General features: G+C 60.2%; 1 long non-coding RNA gene across 1 annotated transcript in view; it reads right to left on the minus strand.

Moving 5' to 3' along the window:
• LOC117647002 overlaps window positions 1-12,208 on the minus strand; it is a 55,014-nt gene that overhangs the window by 543 nt on the left and 42,263 nt on the right. The gene's annotated exons all lie outside the window — the stretch shown is intronic.

Here is a 12,208-nt window from a genome sequence, read left to right on the forward strand (position 1 = left end):
AAACTCAAGACGCGTTTTGAGCTCCAGAGTCGCTAAATGAGACTCGAACCGAACGTGTGACCCCATCAATGGATTCCTCGTTCGGAGAGCAATCCATTGGTGGGGTCACACGTTCGGTTCGAGTCCCATTCAGCGACTCTGGAGCTCAAAACGCGTCTTTAGTTTTGGCCGCCTCCACCGGTCTTCTGGCCCACTGTGCGGTGCCGGCGGCAGGGCTACGTAGGGCCCGGTAGGGCCGCGCAGGGCAGGCCGCCGCCCTCGCCCTCAGGGCTGGCTGGCGTACCTGTATGCCTTTGTGACTAGACGTGGAGGGCGAGGCCGGGCGAGGCCGACGCCTGGGAGGGGTGGAGCGACCAGGCGACGGTCGGCACAACACAGAGCGTCTCGACACCAAAGGCCGACCAGCAACCACGGCCAAAAAAATAAAACGCGTCGAGCCAGTATTCGAACCCGGATCGGGCTGCCGCCCGCCGCAAACCCTCCGGCCGGGCCGGGGCCTGGCTCCAGCGAAAGGCTTTGGCACTGTAAACACAACGATAAATTGCGCGGGCCGCCACGGAGGCAGAGGAGGCGACCGTGGAACCGGTTTCATGTCAGCCAGTGCCGCGGGGGCGTTCCCCGCCCCGCCCCGCCCCGGGAACGCCCCGGGAACGCCCCACCGCAGCACCCCGTCGCCCCCAACACGGACGTCGTCAGCAGGCCCTAGGCCCGGAGAGCGAGGGGGGATCCCTTGGATGCAAATGAGGGGCATTTCGCACCCGAACCGTCTGCAGAGACGCGAAGGGCTCGATAGACCGAAAACACATGTAGGGCCTAACGCGCTCGCTATGGCTCTCTCTCTCTCTCTCTCTCTCTCTCTCTCTCTCTCTCTCTCTTTCTCTCTCTCTCACACACACACACACAGATCGGACCACCCCCATCTATATACACGCTGCAGTAGCCTGTTACATACTGGAGCAGTCTATTCAGTTTCATTCATCGACTTCCTTCTTTTTGGCCGTCCTCGGACACCGGCGCTTTGCATTGTAAACGAGAGTCAAATCCAAGCCAGTGAAGTCAAGTGGGTGCCGGGGGGAAAAACGAATACTTTCTCTCCGTTCCCATCGCACTGCAAACCAAACAATCGCGCCTCGCGAAGTCGATTCTCTCTTCCTTTCGTTCGCTCCGGCCGAGGTGTGACACGGCGCCGCTTCATTCAGACGCCTCGCTTCGTCGCTCCGTCTCTCTCGCACGCCTACGGGACACGCGTGAGTGCGACGGAGACGGGAGCGCGTCGCGACGCCCTCGGCGCCGTTTCGCCGGGAATACCTGATCGCGCAGATGGAATTGATGGAGCGATGGCGTTCCACAGTGGGCCAGAAGACCGGCGGAGGCGGACAAAACTCTAGACGCGTTTTGAGCTGCAGAGTCGCTAAACAGGACTCGAACCGGACGTGTGACCCCACCAACGGATTCCTCGTTCGGAGAGCAATCCATTGGTGGGGTCACACGTTCGGTTCGAGTCCCATTTAGAGACTCTGGAGCTCAAAACGCGTCTGGAGTTTTGTCCGCCTCCACCGGTCTTCTGGCCCACTGTGCGTCCCGCGGCGCGACGCAATGCGACGCGACGGCGCCATGCCGAGATCCGCGCGCCTCCTCCGTCACAGCGGATTCACGATTCACTCGCCCGTCCGGCATAAGCTCAGCCCCGCCCTGGCCCCGCCGCCCCGAGCCCACCAGGGAGAAGTTTGCGTGCTCGTGGTTGTGGCGCCGTGGCGACGCACTGCCGGGGTTGGCGGCGCCACACGGCGCCACACCGGTGGCGGCCGTGACTGCACGGGCGTGCTCGCCCCCCCTGGGAGAGAGTGCACGTCTCTCTCGCACTCATGGGGCGTCCCGTAGGAGTGCGAGAGAGACAGAGCGACGGCCCTCCCTGGGCCCTGGGCGGCCGGCCCCCTATCATCGCGTTGACTTTGAGGGGTGAGAGGTGATTTGGCCGCCGGAGGAGCATCAGTCTGCTGCCGCGCTGCCCCGTGGCCCGGCCGGTCCCTGCAGCAGTGGCTCTGCTGGCTCTGCCCTCAGGGCTCTGCCTCCGGCTTTCCCGCCTTCTGTTCCTCGGGCCCGCGGCCCGGCCTCCCATTTCCGGCTTTCCCGCGCCCCAGATTTCCATTTCCGCCTCATTCGCGCCGGCCTTATTTACGCCGCTTTTCCGATCCGCATTTCCAGCTTTCCCGCACTCCCAGTTTCGCGCCTCCACTTTCCGCCGACCTTTCCAGGCTTTTCCGAGGCTTTCCGGCTTTCAAGCTGCTTACCTCTTCCGTGTTTTTCGGCGCCGCGAACCCGCCGCGCGAGTCTCGGCAAAAAGCAAGCCGACTAGACCATACACTGGTAAAACTAAAGCGTAGTATTACCCACTGTTTTCAAGCGTAATCAGTTTACGCTTGAAATCAAGCGTAACAGGCTTATCCGCCAAGATTTCCCCTATCTAAATGCATGGGGGAATTTCCAGAGTATGTTTGATTTCAAGCGTAACTTCTTCAAGCGTAACTTTATGCTTGACTCAAGCATAGAGTAACGCTTTAGTTTTACCAGTGTATCCAGTCCCTCAGGGGGGACGTCCACGTGTTGCGGGAGTCTTCCGGCCACACGTACCGACTCTCTTTTCCTTTTTTGACACACACACACGCACACACACGCACACACCACACACGCACACACCACACACACACACACACACACACACGAGTACACGCACTCACTCTCTCTCTCTCCCTCTCACCGTCCGAATACTGTACCCATCTTGCATGGTGCTGGGCGTGCTGGGCCGGCTGGGCCGGCGGGGCTGGCGGCCAAGCCTTGGTGACGTAGTGACGTAGTGACATGTCAGGTCAAGCCGCCCCCGTCAGCCTCTTTCTCCGGCAGCACTCTCCCATCTGCAGAGAGCAGTACTGGAGCCGTGCTGGGAGTGCTGGAAGCCATGCGCTCTCTCTCTCTCTCTCTCTCTCTCTCTCTCTCCCTCTCTCTCTCTCTCTCTCTTCCTCTCTCGCACTCTCTTTCACTCTCCCTCTCTCTTCTCCGAGCCAGCCCGTCCGAAGCATTGTCATTCCTCGTCTGATTTATGTATCGGCCGCGCGGCGCGCACTCCCAGCGGAGCGAGCGTAAGCCGAACCGACTTTACACGACAAGACGAAAAAGCGGCGAAAACAGCTTGCCGTCGTAAACATGTCATGACAACAGCGGAATAAGAGCAGAAATGGCTAGAAAAAATATTTCACTGCCCAAGGAGAAATTTAAGAAAAAATAATAACTGATTGCAAAGCAGAACCTCAAGTGTTGCTCCAAAGGATTCTCCCTCCACAGTGAAAGATTAAGTCGTCGCTGCGATTCAGCAGACGGACGGACGTACAGTGGGTTGACTCAGTGCTGCTGTAACTCTCCCTTACGCCCCCCCCCCACGAGGCGCCCCGCTCTACATAGCCGTCGGGACTAATAGCACAGACCTTGTCTTTTTCCTTGCCCTGGCCGGCCCGACGGCCCGGCCCCCAGGGAAGGGGGTGGGGATCCCCTTGGCCTCGCCTGCTTGCCTCCGACGCCCTTTCTCGTAGCCACGTGTTTAATGGGTGTCATTGGGGAGGGGGGGAGGGAGGAGGCAGTTGTCTACGCGGCAGCGAGCGAGGAGAGGAAAGGGCGCCTGGCGCCGCGCAGTGGATTTGCCAGATGACCGGTGGAGGCGGCCAAAACTCCAGACGCGTTTCGAGCTCCAGAGTCGCTAAATGGGACTCGGACCGAACGTGTGACCCCACCAATGGATTGCTCGATCGGAGAGCAATCCGTTGGCGAGGTCACACGCCCGGTTAGAGTCCAATTTCGCGACTCTGGAGCTCAAAACGCGTCTAGAATTTTGACCCCCTGCGCCGGTCTTCTGGCGAATCCACTGTGCGCCGTCAGCGCCGCGACGGAACCGCCACCGCGGCCGGCCGAAGTCCATTGACTCTCGGAGCGCGCGTTCGTTGCGCGGCCCCGAATTTGGCGGCCTCCTGGAGAGGGCTGTGCTGGTAAACCCTCTGGAAAGCCTTTTGGCCGGGCGTGGCTGGCGCGGCCTGACCATGCATCAGAGCACGGCCCCACCCCACGGCCCCACGGCCCCACGGTCCGAGGCCGGCGGGGGATCCCGAGGGAAACGGGAGGGCCAGTCTGATTCAGCGTGGCTCCAGCAGCCCGGGCATTAGCCTGCACTTGTAAACCCAGCAACAACAACAACAACAACAACAACAACAAAAGCAGCAACAACAGAGCGACCCGGGTGGTATTCGAACCCGCGCCACGCGAATGAATACCTGTGTCAGGGGCGCATCACTCACGTCCCACCAAGCCCTGATTTAGGCCCGCTGGTTCCGCGCGCTGCGTCCGTCGCTCCGTCTCTCTCGCACCCTCACAGCACGCCCCGCGAGTGCGAGAGAGACGGGGAGAGACCCTCGGAATGAGTCCAGCGTAGCGTTCCAGCCGCATTCCGGGAAGGCGGCAGGACAACGGGCGGGCCGGACGGACGGCCCCGCTGCCGCTGGAAGCTCCATTAATGTGCCATCAACGCGCCATCAGGGCCGCGAGGGAAAGGCCAGGCCGGCCAGCCCGGCCCACAGTGGGCCAGACGACCGGTGGAGGCGGCCAAAACTCTCGACGCGTTTTGAGCTCCAGAGTCGCTAAACAGGCCTCGAACCGAACCAGTGACCCCACCAATGGATTCCTCGTTCGGAGATCAATCCACTGGTGGGGTCACACGTTCGGTTCGAGTCCTGATTAGCGACTCTGGAGCTCAAAACGCGTCTAGAGTTTTGGCCGCCTCCACCGGTCTTCTGGCCCACTGTGCGCCCCGGCCAGGCCGATACAAACTAAACGACGACACTAAGGCCGCCCCGCCCGCTTTTCATGCCAAACGAAAACGCAAACACCTTCCTCGGGGAGGAGGCGGAGATGGAGATAGGCTACGACCCCCGCTTTCATCAAAAATAGACGCGGAGAAGGTCTCCCGCCTCCAGAACGACTGGCTGGCTGGCTGGCGGAGAGCGCCTGCAGCGGCGGCGGCTAGGCAGCGCGGCGGACAGGCCCGCCGCCCCACTGCCTACCTGCACGGCGCTCCGAGCCGCCGCCGCGCTCAGCCGCGCCGTCCACACGGTCGCCATCCTCCCCTCTCCCCTCTGCCCCCCTGGTCCGGGGGCTTCGAGCGTCGGCGCGGATCGGGCCGGGGAGGCTCCCAGTGTGCCTCCAGCCTGCTTCCAGGGACTCGGAGACTCGGCGCTGCTCTTCTCCTGCTCTCCCGAAGCTTACCGGAAAGCAGCTTAATGTCGTTTAGAGTGGGGCTGGCTCCGCTCGGCCCGCTCGCCCCGCTGTCACAGAAACCACTCGCTCGCCCCTGGTGTAGTGTGGGCCGCGGGCTCGCTCATTCCAAAACCGCGTCGCTCTGTCTCTCTCGCGCTCCCGGGGCACTTCGGGACGGGTGCGAGAGAGACAGAGCGAGGCACTCCGTCGCCCCCCCCCCCAACCTCCCCCCGAGGAAAACGGCCCCTTCATCCCGTCAAAGGCCCGGCGAGGCACACCGAGGAACACGCACGCCCGGATGAGGTGCGAAAAGCCTGACACACTGCAAAAGGGGGGCGCGGCGCGGCGAGCAACGCTTTCCCTCTTTCCCTTTTTGTTTTTCCTGTCGTTTTTTCCTCTTTTTCGTGTTGGCAGCCCCGCGTGGCGATGATCGCGGATAAATCAAAATGGCGGGAAAACGGAGGCAGAGCGGCGGAGCAGGCATTGCTGATGGAATCAAGTCGACGCCACACAATGGGCCGATGGGCCGGCACGGCGAGGCGGGGTGGGGTGGGGCGGGGCGGGGCGCCAGAGGAGGTGCTGCCGGGACCACGCGGCGACCCGGGCGTCATCAAGCACGGCGGCGGGGACGACGACGGGGACCGCGAGGGGGCCGAGGAGGAGGGCGAGGAGGAGGAAGCAATGACAGACAACCGCACAGACACACAGTCGAGAAGACAACCCCGCGAGAACGCGCGCGCTTCGAGGGGACCGCCAAGGGGAAAACCTCACTCAGCCGAAATCTCAAGTAGCCGAATGCCCACAGAGCCGAAATGTCACTAAGCCGAAATGCCACTGAGCCGAAACTCCGACACGACAATACTAATTCATTTACTGTTCCACTGAGCCGAAATCTCACTTCGTCGAAATGCCACTGCACCGAAAACGAGTAAAAGAAGACTGCGATCTCATTGAGCCGAATTCTCACTCAGCCGAATTCCCACAGGGCCGAAATTATAAGCTTGGTGATGTTTGTGCATTGTGTCTCACTGGGCCGAATTCACATTCAGCCGAAACCCTTCTGCGAATAACGTCAGATCTGTCGCGGGTAGCGTAAGAACTCGCACGGTAGCGTAAGATCTGTCGCGAGTAGCCTAAGATCTGTCGCGAGTAGCCTAAGATCTGTCGCGAGTAGCGTAAGATCTGTCGCGAGTAGCGTAAGATCTGTCGCGAGTAGAGTAAGATCTGTCGCGAGTAGCGTAAGATCTACCGCGAGCCCGTTAGGTTAGGTTAGGATGGGTGGCAACCCATTAGTTTTAGGTACTGCTCAACGCCAGCTGTGTAACTTTCGGCTCTGTTAGACAACCATACGAGTGAGCCTTTGAACTAGTGCTACTCATCGGCTCTCCATCTGCAGCATTCGGCTGAGTGGGATTTCGGCTGAATGGGATCGACATTTTTTTTCGCTTGCTTTCGGCCAAGTGGGATTTCGGCTCCGTGAGCATTCGGCGGAGTGACACGAAACGCTCACATTTGAAGATGGTCTGCACATTCGGCCAAGTGAGAATTCGGTTCTGTGGGATTTCGGCCGAGTGACACGTGGCTAGAGCACAAGCATGATCATATTCGGCTCTGTGACAATTCGGCCCAGTGGCATTTCGGCCCAGTGGGGATTCGGCCCAGTGAGAATTCGGCTGAGTGAGAGCGACTCCCGCCAAGCACACATACACACACACAGAGACACAGACGTACGTGACGCCGCCTAGAGCCATCTGGCAGTGCGGGGGAAAGGTGTGAGATGCGCTCGCGGCAGACGGCAGATGGCGGGCGCTGTTACTGTTGACAGAACGACCCGATATCCACGCCGCCGCCACCGCCGCCGCCACCACCTCCACCACGATAAACACGTGGAGAGGCACAATGAAAGAGGAATCAAGACCACCAGGTGGCGCCAGGTGCAAGCATCGCGGCGAGAAAAGAGGGGGCAAAACGGGGTTGGAAAAAGGCATTACGACTCCGTGTCACACACACACAAGGCCGTAAAGCAAACGACACGGGCCCTCCGGCCTCGTGCCGAACAAGAAGAAGGAGGAGAAGAAGAAGAAGGAGATGATGATAGCCTCCATGGCCGCCAGGCGCGCGCTGCGCGTGAATGCATGAGTTACTGCGATTGCACCCCGAGAAAAATTACACACACACACACACTCGTACAAACACACTCTCACTTACACACACTCACACACACACCTCGCATGTCACCACACACACTACATTATTGATGTAGAGGCTCCTTCGCCGCGCGCGACGCCGGAGCGCGTTTAAATAAAGGAGCAAACCAGCGCCCGCGCACAACCCCGACACTTATCGGGAGTGCCTCCCCCAACCCCCTCCTCGTCTTCCCGGCCGCGCCTGGCCGTGTAGCAGCAAGCAGGCCGAGCGGCGTCGAGGGTAGTACGACGCGCATAAAATAACGCGGACCGACTATAGCCGCGCCGCGCGCTGCCGGTGGCGTGCCGGTGGCGTGCCGTGCCGCACAGTGGGCCAGAAGACCAGCGGAGACGGCCAAAACTCTAGACGCGTTTTGAGCTCCAGAGTGGCTAAATGGGACTCAAACCGAACGTGTGACCCCACCAATGGATTGCTCTCCGAATGAGGAATCCATTGGTGGGGTCACACGTTCGGTTCGAGTCCTGTTCAGTGACTCTGGAGCTCAAAACGCGTCTAGGGTTTTGGCCGCGTCCCCCGGTCTTCTGGCCCACTGTGTGCCGGTGCTGTGCCGCCGAACGATCGAATCTCCGGATATAACTAAGCACCGAGGAACCGTGGGGCTCCGCTGGCGAGGCGGCGGGGGTAATCGCTGTTGCCGGGGGGCGTTGGAGGAGGTGTAGTAAATGTTATAGCCGCCCCCGCCCCCCCTGTCCCCCCACTGGAAGATAAATAATGAAGCGGAGCCGCGCCTCGTCAAATCAGCGGTGTCGCCTCCACTGCCGCCACTCTCGCGATGAGGACCGCGGCCGCGTCCGAATGGACGGGGGGCGGCGGGGGCCTCTCGGTGGCGGGGCTAGGGGCGGCCAGGGGCTGGCGGGGCACGGCGTCGTTCCGGACGCGGCCCCCCGCGACGCTGCTTCACTTGAAATCCGTAATCGGCGGCCGCCCCGCCTCTCCCCGCCCCACCTCGACTCGCCCCGCCCCGCCCGGTACACGGCCGGGAAGTCAGTTTCCGTCGCGACGGCCGACGAATCCGGAATCACGTGGCACACTGGAGAAGCGGAAAAAAAGGGACGGCGGCGCTGGTATTCGAACCCCGGACCGCCACCGCAGCCACCATTAGCACGCGAGACGAGTTTCCGCCCTTGAGTGCGACGGGCGGGGCGAAGGACAACCCGTGCCGAGTCCTTTACCCGGACCCTCTCGCCCCCCACCCCTCTCCCCTCGCCCGGACGCTGGCCGGCAGCGGGCTCGGCCGGGCTCGGCAGTCAAACGAGGCCCGAACCTTCCAAATCCCATCAACTTGACATAATTGGGTTTTCGACTCCTTGCCTTCAAAAGAAAAGTTCCGCCAATCGCGGGGCCGGCCTCGTCGCGCGCGCACACTGGGCGGGGCGGGGCGGGGTGCCGCGCGGTGGCAAGGTTGGTAATCAGCATTTTATTAAAGCTGGATTTCCTCGAGGGGGGGGGGGCAATGAATGATGCAGCAGCGCGGCGCGGCGGGAGGGCACACTGTGCAGTCCGGGCACCGCGCCCCGCGGCAACAAGAAAACGGCCCGCAAAACAGGCAGAGACACAAACAGGTGCGGGACTCGACTAGACCGCGTCGACCTCCAGCAGCCCCTCCACTCCGGGAGAGGGCTGCAGTGCAGCACGCCGGTTCCCACTGAGTGGTACTGCACGCTGTTTTGCCGCCGTCTGTCCGTCTCGCACAAGGGGTGACCCACTGTAAAATTTTGTGTACAATGATTGTGTGAATGTGCAAGAATGTGCAAGATTTCTGGCGGTTTTGCCACACATGTTGCCTACTTACAGGCGTTTTTGCCTCCTGAATGTGGAATGTGGTCAAATTTTGTACAACGAATGTGGGAAGCTGTTCCCCCCTCGGTCTCGCAACCCTACGAGTGTGAAGGGTCGAAGCCGCTACCCGGAATCAGACTGCAGCATGAAGTCGTCGAAGGGCGAGGCCTCGCGGTCCGACGAGTGCACTGTGAGAAAAAAGTACGGAAAAAGTACGGAACATGTCTGGTCAATAATTTGCCTGGACCGTCCATACTTGCCAACTACGGAACTTCCGTACCTTTTTTCCGTACCCGTTTACGTGGGTTCATATGGAACAAGTACGGGCGTTCCGTGCTTTTCTCCGTACCTCCGTACTATATTTTTCTGTACCATTTCCGCACAAAAGTACGGAATTTTTTACAGTGTGTAGAAATGCTCCTGGCCGGACAAAGATCGCGAACGCAACAACGTTGAGGTCCGCTGCACTGTGCGAAAAAACCACAGTGAATCCCGTTAATTTTTTTGCCGGGATTTACTGTAGTTTAGAACACAGGATCTACTGTGCCTGGCGACAGTATTTACTGTACCTGGTACAGGATATTCCGTACTCCACTCCTGTGGTACAGTAAATCCCGTACAAAGTACAGTAGATCCTGTCAAAAAAGCACAGTAAATCCCGTACTCTGAACTACAGTGACAGCTGTACTTATCACTACAGGATTTACTGTAATTTTTTCCCAGAGTGTGGTCTAGACTCCGCCATGATCCTCAGCTGCTGCGTCTTCCTTCAACGCGTCGAGGAGGCCACTGCCGCTTCTGCAGAATCAGAATCTCGTCTGGGGGATTTTAATTTCCGACCCTTTCACCCTCCTGGAGAGGGTCCATCCCGTAGTCCGTCCCAGAGTCAGTTCGTCCTGGAGTCCATCCCCGGAGTCCGTCCCGAAGTCCCTCCGAGAGAAAGGCCGGCCCGAGCGGGGCCATCTCCATTTCCGGCATTTTCTGCATGGACTATGGACCGGGCCCTGTATCCCCACGTCAAGGATGACGGATGACGGAGGCTGCTGCGGGGAAAAGGTTGGAAAACGGCGGACGGGCTGGTGATAATGGTGTGACGGCGTGGTGGTGGTGTTGAAATGAGAGATGGTCACAAAGGCGATGGTGAAAGAGTGTTGGTGCGGGTGAACACGGGCCGTGGAGAAACAGGTGACAAGGGCGGTGTGCTGGAAGGGGCTATGGTGGGAAGAAAGGCGTTGAGGTACTCCCTCCCTCCGCCGTCACCGCTTCCAATAAAAGTTCTCGCCCCGCAAAGCGATGCGACGCCGCTTCAGCGGATGAAGGCGGCGGCGACGCCCTCGGGCCGCGCGCCCTCGGGGCCGCCCCGCCCCGCCCGGTGTGGCGTGTGGCTTGGCATAGCCCTATGCCAATCGCCCGGGCCAAAGGCTCCAAAGGCTCCAAAGGCAGCCCAGCCAGGGCGGAAAATGCTGGCGGGATCAGGTTGGGGTTGGGGGAGGGGGGGCTGCGGAGTGAATAGGCGAGGGAGATGACGCGGAAGCGGCCGGGGGAAGTTACAGGTGCCTGCCAAGGCCTGCCAGGGCCTGCCAGGGCCTGACATCTCCCAGACCCTCCCATGAGAGCGCATCGGGCTGTCGCAGAGACGCGCCCCTGTCTGTGCGTGTGTGTGTGTGTGTGTGTGTGTGAGAGAGAGAGAGAGAGAGAGTGCGCGCGCGCACACACTCCAAAAAAGTTGATTTCTGAACCGAGTCAGATCAGAACAGAACATTTGAGCACTTGTGTTTCAAGTACGTAAAGTATAACTTACGGCAATAATTAATTACTTGAACGTTTCAAAGTGAATTCACTTCTTGCAAAGTAAATTTTCTTGCTTAAAGGAACGTCTTTTTTGTGGGGAGGGGGGAGGGTGAATGGGAGAGTGAGCCTGTGTCTGTGTATAAGTGAGTGTGTAAGAGAGAAAGAGAGAAGAGAGAGAGGGGGGGGGGGAAGCGAGAGCGTCAGTGAGTGAGTGAGTGTAGGTGTGTGAGAAAGAAGGACAGGTATTTGCATTGATGGAAGGGCTAGGGTTGGAGCTAGTGGGTGGGGCTGGAGCGGGCTGGAGGCTGGAGGTGGCTGCATGACGCCATCACACACACACACCACACACACACACACACACACACACACACACACACACACACACACACACACCTACACACACACACACACACACACACACACACACACACACACACACACACACGCACCACACACAGTCCGGGCGTGCGTGCGGCTAAGGCGTGGGTTTTCACCTGTGATACGAGATCCACCCCCGACGCCTAGCCCAGCCCCCGGCAGCCCCCGGCAGCCCCAGAAACCCCAGCACTCAGGTGGCTGGCACGGCCACGCCGCCGCAGGGAGAAAGAGAGAGAGACACGAGAAAGCGCCGGGCTTTGCAGGCGAGGACACACCTCACAGCCCGACGCGTCCTGAGCCTTCCCTTTTACATCCCTTTTAGTTCACTTGTTTACTTTTCCCTGGCCTGCGTGGCTGCTGCCTGGCTGCTGGCCGGCCGGCGCGCCTGTGCTGCCACTGCCGCTTCGATTGATTAAGTCAAGGCGGGACTTTTTGACGTGCCCTTCTAATGGCCAAGGCCCTACCAAGGGCCTGGAGGGCCTCTCCGGCCTCCAAGTAAGGACCCATCGGCGAATCCGACGCGTCTCGCCTCGCGACGCTAACGGCCGAGAAGAACCGGCCTTTCATCTCGCTGATGAAAAGGAGGCCCCGGCACCGCGCGGCACGCCCAATACCGTCCCTCTGTCTCTCTCTCTCTCTCTCTCTCTCTCTCTTCTCTCTCTCTCTCTCGCACGCGGCGTTCCGTGCGGGTGCGAGAGAGACAGCGCGAGCGCGGTGCCCTGAGCCCCCCGCTTTGCCGGCCAAGTTTCGACTTGGC

Source organism: Thrips palmi, unplaced genomic scaffold (genome assembly GCF_012932325.1).
Source record: "Thrips palmi isolate BJ-2018 unplaced genomic scaffold, TpBJ-2018v1 HiC_scaffold_2, whole genome shotgun sequence".
In the NCBI taxonomy this organism is placed as follows: domain Eukaryota; kingdom Metazoa; phylum Arthropoda; class Insecta; order Thysanoptera; family Thripidae; genus Thrips; species Thrips palmi.